The sequence below is a fragment of the Neolamprologus multifasciatus genome, chromosome 17 (genome assembly GCF_963576455.1).
Source record: "Neolamprologus multifasciatus chromosome 17, fNeoMul1.2, whole genome shotgun sequence".
NCBI classification, from domain to species: domain Eukaryota; kingdom Metazoa; phylum Chordata; class Actinopteri; order Cichliformes; family Cichlidae; genus Neolamprologus; species Neolamprologus multifasciatus.
Window position 1 is genome coordinate 25,182,165 of NC_140455.1, and position 12,964 is coordinate 25,195,128.

The window sequence follows — 12,964 nt, forward strand, 5'->3', positions numbered from 1 at the left end:
GAAGTGATATTGATTCATCTGTTTTAGAAAGCATTCTGTACATTTTGGATAGTAATTTGGGGGTTTTAAGAGTAAAAAATTGAACCACACTTGGTGGTGTTTGTAGTTCAACTTGACCCAGTTTAAATTTCTTTTTTATTATGGATTTAATTTGTTGATATTCTAAAAATCTTTTCTTGTTGATCCCATATTGTGTAACTAGTCTGTCAAATGAAATAAATTCTGTTCCTTCTAGTATATGTTCTACATATTTGATTCCTTTACCATTCCAATCTGAAAAGTTTATCATATTATTGTTTTGTAATATGTCAGGGTTGTTCCAGATAGGTGTACGTTTGCATGGGATTAATGAAGACTCCGTCAATTTTAGAAACTCCCACCATGCTGTCAGAGAAGAGCTGATGTTGATGCTTTTGAAGCATTCATGTCGTTGGATGTTTGAGCTGATAAATGGTAGATCTGAAATCTCTAGATTATTGCAAAGTGCTTGTTCTACATCTAGCCAAGGTTCATCTAAGAGGGTATGTTTTAGCCATCCTGAGATAAACTGAAGCCTGTTGGCTAAGAAGTAGTGCTGAAAGTTCGGTAGTTCTAATCCTCCTTTATCCTTGGTTTTTTGTAGTGTTTTTAAGCTTATACGTGGGGGCTTATTTTTCCAAAGGAATTTGGACATATATGAATCTAGAGATCTGAACCAATCTTGCGGCGGTTTAGTTGGGATCATTGAGAATAAATAATTTATTTTTGGTAATACCATCATTTTTATAGCAGCAACCCTTCCCATGAGTGATATGGGTAGACATTTCCATCTAGCCAGATCACCTTCTACTTTCTTTAAAAGTGGGGTATGGTTTAATTTAGTTAGATCTGCAAGCTTGGGAGAAACATTAATACCTAAATATTTTATATTTCCCGATTGCAGTGGAGTAGAAGAGGAATTATGGAAGCAGCAATTAATAGGAAGGACTGTAGATTTTGACCAGTTAATTGAGTAATCTGATATTCTTGCAAAAGAGTTTATCAATTCAATCACCCCAGAGATATTGGTTTGTGAATTTTGGAGAAAGAGTAACACATCATCAGCATAAAGGCTGATTTTATGTTCTACGTTCTTGCATTTTATGCCCTTAATTGCTGAATTCTGTCTAATTGCTGCTGCTAGTGGTTCGATAAAAATTGCAAACAGTGAAGGGGAGAGTGGGCATCCCTGCCTGGTGCCCCTCAGGAGACATAAGCTGGAGGATGTCTGGTCATTTGTTCTGACACAAGCTGTTTGGGAATTATATAATATTTTTAACCAGTTGATGAAAGAAGATCCAAAACCAAATTTGTGTAAAGTTGCAAATAGAAATTTCCAGTTAACTCTGTCAAACGCTTTTTCTGCATCTAAGGAAAATATTGTAGTTTCAAGGTTTTTACTGTATGAGTAGTCTATCAAATTAAGTAATCTACGTGTATTTGTTGATGAGTGCCTACCTTTTATGAAACCAGTTTGGTCAGGATGAATTAAGAGGGGGGTTATTTTCTCTAGTCTCTTCGAGAGAGCTTTGCAGATTATTTTGAGGTCTACATTAATAAGGGATATTGGACGATAGCTTGAGGGATATACAGGGTCTTTGCCTGGTTTTAGCAGGAGATTAATGTTTGCAGAATTCATATTTGATGGAAGTCTGCCCTTTTCTTTGATTTCTAACAACGTTCTGTAAAAAACTGGTGCTAGAATCGTCCAGAATTCTTTGTAGAATTCTGCAGGAAAGCCGTCTGGACCTGGAGCCTTATTATTGGACATATTTATCAGGGCTTCCTGGAGTTCACCTGATGTCAGTGGCGAATCCAGTGCCATTGCTTGAGAGTCTAATAATTTTGGGAGAGTTATGTTGTCTAAAAATTGATCAATTTCCTTTTTAGATGGGTTTATTTGTGGTGAATACAACGTTTTATAGAAATCCCTGAAAATGTTGTTTATTTGTTTCGGTTCATATATTGTGTTCCCAGATGAATCTTGAACAGCACATATAGTTGTTTTTTCTTTATTTATTTTTAACTGGTTTGCTAGAAATTTACCGGATTTATTACTATGTTCATAATTTTGTAAGCGTAGTCTTTGTACTAAGAATTTTGTTTTTCTATCAATTATCTCATTTAATTCTAGTTTTGTTTTGCGTATTTTGTTCAATGTTTCCTGATCTTGGTGGGACGTGTAGGCTTCTTCTAGTGATTTGATGTTTTTTTCTAATTCCTGAATATTTTTGTTTTCTTTTTTCTTTTTATGTGATGAGAAAGAAATTATTTTACCTCTCATCACAGCTTTCCCTGCTTCCCATAAAACAGAAGCTGATGTTCCGGGAGTGTCATTAAAGTCTAAATATGAAGTCCACTCTTTTTTAAAATATTTAATAAAGTCTTCATCTTTAAGCAGTGATGTATTAAATCTCCAGTTTTTACTTGGCATAGTATTATTCTTGTGCATTAGTGTTAAAGATACAGGAGCATGATCGCTGACAACTATAGGGTGAATCTCAGTGTCTGAAACGTCACTCAGCAGTGAGCTGCTGACCAAAAAATAATCTAGACGAGAGTAGGAGTGATAAACATGTGAAAAAAAAGTATATTCCTTACTGGTGGGGTGAAGGGAGCGCCATGCATCGCAAAGACCAAAGTCGCTCATATACTGTTTGATTATATTTGTGGACTGCCAATTACGCTGAGTTCCTGCTGTATTGAGCCTATCCATTTCTTCATTCAGTCCAAGGTTGAGGTCGCCTCCAAGCACAAGTGTGCCATCTAAGTGTTCAGAGAGTGCACTGAAAAAACCGTGAAAGAATGAGGGATCATCAACATTTGGACCATATACACTTACAATACATAGCTTTTTATCAAGTATAGATAGTTTAATGATTAAGAATCTGCCCTCTGGATCTATAACTGTATCGAGTACTGTGAAATTAATTTTTTTATGAATTAAAATTGCTACTCCCCTTTGTCTAGAATTATAACAGGCTGAGAACACATTAGGAAACTCAGGTGTTTTAAGTTCATTCGAACCTCTAAGAGGTCTGTGGGTCTCTTGTAAAAGGACAACATCTGCCTGTAGTTTTTTGAGTTGGTTAAATATTTTTAACCTCTTTTCTCTGGAGCCAGCTCCATTTACATTCCATGTAACGAATCTTAGTGCACCCATAGATGTCTGTGCATAACTAGGGGTGTACTCTGTGTGTGTCGCTTAGACAGGTGGAGAGAATACCTCACTTGTTCATAAATAAGGAGAGGGAGAGAGAGAAAAAATGTGTGGCGAGATGCTCCCCGAGTCTGACTATGTGTTTGCATATTTACTAATATGAGTATGCTTGGCTTAAGTGTGTGTATCCCATAGGTCTGTGTGCGCTGTCTGACTGATGTAAATGTGCTGCCGTTGAGCGCATGACTGTGCGTGATCGTGCAGTGAGTAAGTGTCGAAATAAATGATGTTGTTTGTGGATGAGTGTGGAAGCAGGTGATCGAAGCAGTGAAAGAAATAAAGAAAGAAACCAAGGACGAGGGTGAGCAGCATAAAAACAAGAGGGGGAAAAGAGAGAAAAAAAAAAAAAAAAAAAAAAAAAAAACGAGAAGAGAGAAAAGAAAACGTAAACATTCCAATTAAATCACTGACGGAGAGTGACGGTGTTAATACTGCTATGAAATCACACTTAAGATGCGATTTGATACCGGTAAGTTAAACAAATGTTAATCCAAGTTAGTGTGAGTGGATAGGGAAAGGGTGTAGCGGATTCTTATCTGGTCTGAAGTTAATACAGCCACGGAGTGATGTTGGGGTCGCGGTGGAGCTGTCCGTCCACGTACAGCCGGTCCACAGCGATGACAGCGCGGGAGCCCTTCTGGATGAAGCCGCGTCGGATTGGGAAAAGGACCCTGCGTCGTTCCAGGATCTCTTTGGGGAACTGATCGTTCACGCTGAAGTCCGTTCCTTTTAATTCCCTGCCGCGGCTTTTCACATGTTGCTTTTGTTTGAAGTGGCCGAATTTGGCCACGATAGGACGTGGTCTCCCGGCCGTAGCCCGAATGGGGCCGAGGCGATGCACCCTATCGAAGACGATGTTCTTCACCGTGTCCTCCGGCAGCTTCAGGTGGGTTTTGATGAAGCTTTTTACCGTGGTCTCCGCGTCCTCTCCAGCGGCTTCTGGAATACCAGAAAATACTAGATTATCACGCATGCTACGAGCTTGTAGATCAATAACCGTTTCTTTTATTTTTTTATTTTCTCTATTGAGCTGGGTAACATTTTCTGTGAGAGATTTCACCGACTCCCTTAGCGTGGCATTTTCAGCAGCGAGCGTTTCCACTTGCTGCTGGCTGAACTCCAGGGATTCTCGCAAGCATTTAAATTCCCGGTGAAGAATCTCCACCAGGGACAGCCTTGCGTCGAAACTGGACAATCGCTTGTCGATTGACTCCAGTATGTCGGCAATATCTTTGCCAGCTGGCGATGTTGTGCCGGGGGAATCTGCCGGGCGTTGTCTTTTCGACGACGGCGTCTCAGATTTGGCCGGGGAAGCTGCACTCTGGGCCTTCTTCATCACGAGATCCTGAAAGCACTGATCAATATAATCTTGGAGAGCGTCTAAACTCTCCCCGTTGTTCTCCAGGGTGTTGGAGATAATTTAGGCAAATATTGTTAGTTATGAGACAATTGAAAAGTGTATTTGGTAATACTGAAGCTTAAAGAAATTTGTTCAAATCTAAACTACCATTTGCTTTAATTTTCCGCCAAAATCTCCGGCGTCTGACGTCAGTTACAACATTAGTCGCTTACCTTGACTGTCACTTCCGCTTACCTCTGCCGTCTCCTCCTCCTGCCTCTGCCGTCTCCCCAAGCTTCCAGCACCTGGTATTCCCAGGCGGTCTCCCATCCAAGTACTGACCAGGCCCGACCCTGCTTAGCTTCCGAGATCAGACGAGATCGGGCGTGTTCAGGGTGGTGTGGCCGTAAGTTCAGGGTGGTGTGGCCTGAACTTACGGCCACACCACCACCACACCACCACTCTTTTTTCTAGACAGAATCAAAGGTGTCAGAGCTAGAAATCTATTTTCTGCATCTATTGTTGAGCATCCCACACAGGTCATACCCACACGAAAGCAGGTGAAAATGCTAATTTTCCATTAAATTGGTCTCTGGCTTGCCAGCTCCCTGTTCTGTGTGGTTTTCGATTGCGCTCGAGTGAGAACGTTGCATCTAAGTGCCTACTGGATTTGGAGCAAGCTCATGGGCGTCATGTCTGATAGTCCCGCACACTCTCCCTTACATTAGAGTCACACCAGGGAAATCAGGGGTTGGAGGCGGAGGCACGATCAAAATTATTGCGAACACGTGAAATGAACTTGTGATCTTGTGGCCTTTGAAATGGACTTTGTTGCATCCAGAGCGGGATAAAACTGCAGCGAGATGGAGTCTGTTTGCCGTCACATTACGACTGAGGCAGGTCAAGTTGGCATGCAGTCTGCTTGTGAAAATATGGCCATGATAAATGGTTGAAAATTACAAATCTGTGGCCATTGCCAAAGAAATAGAATATTTAAAATTGTGGCAATGCATCTGAAGCAAACAATCCCTTGTTCTGTGTTAAATGTCCCAATAGGTTTAAGAGCATTTCCTGGAGATCATGTGTGAAAATAGCTCAGAAGTGTTTTATTTCAGGGATTTCTAACAGATGCTTGATCAGTCCCAGTGGTCAGCGCTTTAATCACCATTTTGAGAGACATTTGTGTTCTTTAGGAGACTTTGGGTGATCCCCTGGCTTTTTACTAACAATATTTTGAAAAATCTTGAATCAATTACCGTGAAAACGTGCACACAGATTCACTCTGCCCTCATAAACTCTAATGACTTTGGAAGGTGCTTAATTTTGTGCCTAGAAAAATAACTTAAAAGGTGAGTAACGAGGACCGTATTTGCTATGTTGTATGTTTGTTCATGAAGGGCTTTAGACAGATGGAATGATTTTTAGTGGTCAATACCTTTCTAATCTACACATGCCATGTAATAGATGCATAAAGTTTCCTTTAAGAAAACTTAGGAAAAGGGGTAAGACTGTTACTTCAGACGTTTTTTGCAGTGTGTAGAGTTGTTAACTGATACCATCCGTCTTCGCTGTTTTGCGCCCCTGTGGGTCTTGCTGAGTCATATATTCCAGAACATCCAAGCATATGTGTGTGTGAGAGAGAAAGAGAGAGTGCATTTGAATGTGTGTATTCATACCTTTGTGACGTTACTTTGTGCGTGTGCCATTCTTTTTGCTAAAGAGGTCTTTGGCGTCAGCTGCGACATCCTGTCTCGTTCTATGCCCCACAAACTAGACAGGCTGTACAGTCTGATCTGTCTCCCGGACAACCACTGGGGGTGAAACTGAGGGGTCAGGGGGATAGGACAAGGGAGAGTGAGAGGGGTGTATGTGTTTGTGTGTTGCTGTCCCAAGGATGTTTTGGTGCTGATTCAGAGGCCCAATTTAGAACAGTATACCCATGCTTTTTCTATTCATTTGTGGTGTGCATGTGCTCATATTTCACATGCTGGTTAGTTTGTTAGTAAAATGCTTAAAATAGAGAGTGACGTCTTAACTGTTAATATATGTGGTACCAAGTTTGGTGAAGATGTTCACACCCTTTAATGGCTCCCTTTTGTTGCCAGCTGGTGCTGGAAGACGTCACTTGGCTTTATTGTTTGTCTCATGATACCTGTTAAAAGTCTTAGATGAACTGGCAGGTGATATTTTGGTGAATAACAAGAAATTCCATATGAACGCCAAAAATGTGCTAGGCTATCATTCTACTTTCCGACTTTAAGGGGTGGGAGAAAAAATCGATACTGTGTAGTATCGTGATATTTTGTTTGCTAATAATGTATCGATACAGGGACAGCAGAAATCAATATTTTGTTACAAACAATTTTTTTGTGGACTGGAACATGCTCTGACTTCAGAGCATGTTGATCAGCTCCTTTTTCTGAGCAAGAATCCTGACATTCCTTCACTGTCCAAATGTGTTAAACTTTTTTTTTGGCAGCAATAAACATGACAGTTTACTTATTTTAATTTAAGACATGTTTTATTTTAATTAAGTTTAAAACTTTTTTATTTAATGTAAAATTATATTTTGTTTTAATTTACTTTCAAATTCTTCAGTTGCTGAAGGGGCTGCATAGTTTTCATAAATTGCATAGTTCAGAATAGCTATAATTGTACCAGATGGTTGCATTCAGTTAAGTTGGACTAGACTGTAATACAAACCGTTCAGTTTGTCAACAATAAAACTGACTGAAATGAGAGAAAGACTGAGTGTGAGACTTTGATATTAGATAAAATGAATATTGATTAAGTTTACCTTTATGTACAGAATTTGAATATCGCAAAATATTTTAAAAAATTGCAATAATATCATATCGTGCGTTAAGTATTGTGGTAATATCGTATCGTGAGTTGTATGGTGATTCCCACCTCTACTGACTTTAATGGCTTCTCTGAAGTAAGGTTGGGCGATATTTTCCAGCTGGCCACCATTAAACTAATATAGTATGACTATATTGTTTTTTCTTTAGTAATGAAACCTATCTATGTCATTCCAACACTGACTGGTCACTGATGTTTGTAGCAAATGGTAGTTTTGTTAGAACTAATAGGCGTCTGGTGTTCTAGTTTGTTGCTTTGCTTTGGGAGGTAGTTTATATATGGCCTTGTAATAGTTGTGTCCTGCAGTGATTAAGTTCGTTAATGTTTTTACTCCTTAGTTGTAAAATCCTGATGGGCTATTGTTTGAACAATGATGGCGCCCACTTGAATACTAGGGTCATACATACATAGGCAATACATGTTAGTAGCTTCACACTACGGGTTGTGGCTGCTTAGTGAGATTTACAAAAAATTATGACAAGTAAATTACATTATCAGATTGCCATGATATCTGGCTGATGGATTGTAAAAATCCAAAGTAATAGGACTTTAACTGTGTTATTATGGTATAAAAGCCCAGCTGGAGCTAATAAACCACAGTGAGAAAACCTTATAGTCTGTCAAGCCCAGCTTGGCAAGCTTAGTATGACCTCCAGAATGGGTCACAGAAAGGAGTAGGGGTTTCACGAAGGCATCTGTTTTCCTGAATGTAGAACTGATACTGAATGCATCAAGATACAGGATAATAATAGCAACATGCAGCAAAGCTTCAGGCACGGGTCTGCTGACTTATGGAATTTTACAATCTTGGTGCCCCTGCCTGAAAACCTCAGTCTCCATGTTTTATGAACCTAGTACGTGTGGCCAACAGCAACCTCTGACCTGAAGACCTAAGCGTTTAGGAAGAAGCATGAGCTATCAACAGGTCAGCGATATACTGGAAACCAAAACTGAAGTAAAATGCGATCTTTTGTTAGTGCCAGTTAAAGTCTTGCCTTAGCATTCTGTACAGTCTGAAGGTGATCCAAAGCTGATTTGTTGGAACAAGTAAAAAGGCAGTTACAGTAATCCAAATAACTGGCAGATGGCCACACCTCCCTGAGCCTGGTTCTGCTGGAGATTTCTTCCTGTTGAAAGGGAGTTTCTCCTTCCCACTGTTGCCAAAACACTTGCCCATAGGGAGTCATGATTGTTTGGGTTTTCTCTGTATTATTGTAGTGTACCTTACAATATAAAGTGCCTTGAGGCGTGTTATGATTTGGCACTATAGAAATAAAATTGAATTGAATTAAACTGAATAAGCACAATAAATCATCTCAAGTTCGACCTTTGACACTAGTAGTCTGAATATAGAAATATTTCTTAGATCACAACAATTGAGTGATTCTCAAGTGACAATGAACTGTCAAATATCATTCCCAAATTTTGGAGTGTCGATTAAACTTGAAGAGCCTAAGAAGTTGATATAGCGCTTATTTTCTGAGACTTTAAGGTCAGCAGCAACGTTTCTGTTTTCTGTTTAAGAAATATTATTGTAATGTCTGATAATTTGGCCTAGACACAGTAAAGCAAAAGCTTGTAACTTTAGCAAGTGTTGCTCATAACAGTAGTGCACTACCATCATTACTTTAAGTCTGTATAATGTTTCATGTGCTCTTACACTGTAGGTTCAGCAGTTTTTAAAAATCTGGTAAAAATTTTCAAAGCCACTGAGTTGTATTTTGTTTTTTGCTTTTTAAATTTTGGTGTAATATTTAGTCTTAAGAATTGTGAAAAGTCATATCTACGATTTGTTGTTGACATCCCTAATAAGGATAAGATATTTGTTTAAATGGTCCAGTGGCATCCTAGAAAGGGTAAAAGTCAAGCAATAGCTATGTTGCAGCTTCATCTTTGTTTTTGCTCATCCCACATTTTGTATTCCTCTAGTCCAAATAGCCTTATAGAAAAGAAAAGGACAAAACATGTACAGTAGTGTGCAAAAGTCTTGGCCTGAACCTGTTTAAAGTAGTCTTAAACACAAAAGGTTTTCCAGGCGGTCTTTCATAGGTTTTCATAGGATATTGGCTGCTTTTTCACTTATTTTCAGTGTAGGTCTTGTAACAAAAAAACAAGGGATGTGGTTTTGTTTGTTAAAATAATCTTTACACTGACCTATGATTTGTTCAAACATTTAAAAAATGCACCTAAAACAGAATTTATGGTTCAGTGGGGATAGCGCTGTCCATCTGGGCATGGCCCGTCTGCCTGCAGTCGGCTTTGTTGTCAGCTAGAGGCAATACACAAACTATGGTGTAAAAACTAGTCAATAAGCTACTCTTGCTTGTGCTATTGTTGGTCTGTCAGCCAGAAAGTTCAGGCTGTATTGAAGAATAAAAGTGGTCAGACCAAATATTATCTTATACTAAAATTATACAAACTCAATTTTTTCCTTATATATTCTATTTCCTTTTATGCTTTCACACATTTCAACAAACAGCTGCACCTGTTTTCTGTTAGAAATAAAAAGAAGTGAGTGGCTGGCTACTTTTGCTCTGTACTGTATATACCAGGAATTTTGATGAATCCTCTGCATTGGGATGTACGGTCGAGTTCATGTATATGCAATTTTTACTGACGCCAGGTGTTGAATTACATAAGGCTGTTTGCATGGGAGGGTGACACAGCAGTATTTTGTGTATCACTGTGTATTTTTTTTCCACAGGTCACATTTTGTAGCTTGAATGTTGAAAGCTTAACATTTCTGCACCTACTCATGTTCTAACTCACTTTCAGGGCAGCACATTCCACATTTCCATCCCCTTTCTACTGTAAATCTACAGGAACCTAAGACATGCTGCAGAGTTATGCCAGCAAGGCCATGTGTGGCAAATGGAAGTATATCAAATGATATTGAGAATGCTTTCAGTACCACACAGACCTGCCTTCAGCATGGCACACTGGTGTGGTTTTCGTCTGGGTCAATGCCGGACTATACCAAGCTGTTAATGCACTCAGAGCAGTATGTCTGAAAGTTTTGACTCAGCATGTGTCTCAAATCCCAGCACGGTCATGTTCATGTCATCAAAAGTGAATGTAAAAGCTTTGTGCTCCACAGTCTCTCCAATCTCAAAACAATTACATGCTGAATAAACATCTGATCTATTGGCCCGCCAGTGTAAATGCTTAAAAACTTTGGCTTACCGCCTGTACTGTTTACCATAAATGAGATTTAAAGGCTATAAAATCTGATTATTTTTGCCTGTTTGCTGACTCTCAAACACAAACAGCCAGAAGGCAAACTGTTGGAAATTGGATCTGAAAAATCAATAGAAATCCAGGTGCAAATTAGATTATGAAAGTACCACTTGCTGCACAAACGTACTGCGGTATCATTGTGTGTCTTTTTGAACTAACAGCCAATCACCTTATTATTTTGTTTCCCATTTTATTAGTTAAACCTAAATGTTAAATCTAAAGTAAAACATGTTTAGAACAACACAGTAAAGAACATATTTCGATACTTGAGATGATCCCATTCCCAAACAAGAGAGTTGATATTAGGGTTGGGCCATATCATACCATTCACGTTAATACCGGTATAATGTCGGGCAATGATAGAAAAATGAAATATCGCAATAGAATATGGGTAAAACGCGCATGCGCAGTGCCTTTGTTTTCATACGCACACTGCGGAAAAAGCATGGCGGCGAAAGCAGATCGCTTTCGCCGCCATGCTTGGTTTGAACCAGAATTGGTTTGTAAAAATGCTGCAGCTTCAGTGGTGTGGAACTGGTTTAGCTTTCATCTGTCAGATACACAACAAAGCACTATTTTTGGTAGAGCATGCTAGCGGGCCGTCGTTATTACCGTGTTTTTTGGAACATACGGCACACTTAAAATCAATCCTTTGATTTTTCTGAAAATCAACACTGCCCCTTATAATCCAATGGGCCTTATGTATGAATTCTGGTTGTGTTTACTGACCTCGAAACAATTTTATGTGGTACACGGCGCTCGAAAATCTGTCAAATATTTTACTACAACTTTGCTAAGCTACAAACCCGCACCGCTTGATGGATTGTCGGAGCATTACGGCTATCGTAGGCAGGAGCCTTGCGGAGTAATACGTACTGTGCTTCAACATAATATTACTGTATTGTGTGTGTATAACCTCTTTTTAAATTTTGTGGATATTATACATGGTTATGGTGAGGATATGTCGGCCAATTTCCACTTGAAATGCCCTTTGGTTAAACTGTCAGCAAGGAATTTGCATTTGCACTGTTAAATTTTTATATAACTTTAATGCACAAAACACACCTGCTTGTTTAAGTGAAAATACATTGATGTTTTGGTTTTTTTTGCACTAATAAACTTTTGGAGTTGTGAAGTATTTTGTCTAGTGTCAATTATATCGTCAGTTATATCGTTATCGCAAATTTTCAAATGTATATCGTGATAAATATTTTTGGTCATATCGCCCTGCTCTAATTGATATTATATAATTTTTTGTCCACTGGCATTTGTGGCAGATGTTTTCTGCTGGAAAAGGGTCATGTGACAATCCCACAACAGTGGGAAGGTCAAGCATGTAATCATCCAGTGAACGTGGGTGTTTTTCCAAAAAACAAAGATTTTCCCAACTTTTCAAAAGTCTTCTGGAGTAGTCAGGCCAAATAGAATAAACACAGCAAAAGTTAACTTGGCCACAGCATTAATGCAAATCTGAGGCTTCAGTCGAACAGGCTTTGAGACTCGTGCCCTGGCGTCTGGAAAAACCTGACAACTGCTCGCAAAGCAGTATGTAGTTGTGCTTTGCCGCTTCAAAAGGCCCAACTTTTACTTTGATGGTGATAAAGGTCGTAATATTACTACCACTCCAAGAATAGTTGGTAAGTGTCCGCAGATAAGTCTGGGTCCTCCATTCAGCTGTGGCAATCTGCTAATGACCAAAGCAACCACAAGGTTTTCGGTGCACCACCTTGGACTTCTTTATGACCAGTGTCACCTAGTTACAACCTTCTGTCAAACAGCTGTGGGATACACATTTTCTCAAGTGGCCTGTGGTTGACAAGGTGTCACTGACTGGTCTCTAGACCTGTGTGATTGAGGCCAAAGTCGACTACCTCCTGTATCTTCAAATTTAATGAACAGACACAAGAATGGTAAAAGTCTTTTGCATTTTATATTTGTGATTGTTAAATTTCAGCTTTCAAACTGCTGGAGCAGAAGCAAGCATGTGGTTTGGTCCCTTTCAGTCAAGCCATTATCACTTTTACACTACTGCCACCACAAGTCTGACCCATGCTGTTAACCTGATCGTGACCCGAGTTGGTCAACTGAGACAGAAAACCTTAGTTATCTACTTTGCACTCTCAGCAGACTTCGCAGACTGTCAGTGTTATAGTGAGGAGTGAGACTGCAGCTTGCAGAGGATCTGTAGCCAAGGCTGTGATTGATTACGTTTGCTTCTTAAGTGTATTTAGCATAGCTGTCCCACATCAATCACAAGTACGGATTTGTGGACTTCAACTCTGCAATCA

At 39.4% G+C, this 12,964-nt stretch overlaps 1 protein-coding gene and 1 non-coding gene across 9 annotated transcripts in view; one reads left to right on the plus strand and one right to left on the minus strand.

Moving 5' to 3' along the window:
• Nucleotides 1-12,964, plus strand: part of anks1b (ankyrin repeat and sterile alpha motif domain containing 1B) — a 290,075-nt gene that overhangs the window by 37,195 nt on the left and 239,916 nt on the right. The window lies entirely within an intron of this gene.
• LOC146499483 (5S ribosomal RNA) lies at nt 4,871-4,989 on the minus strand. Its single transcript, XR_014870463.1, has one exon. It is a non-coding gene; the product is annotated as a 5S ribosomal RNA (ribosomal RNA).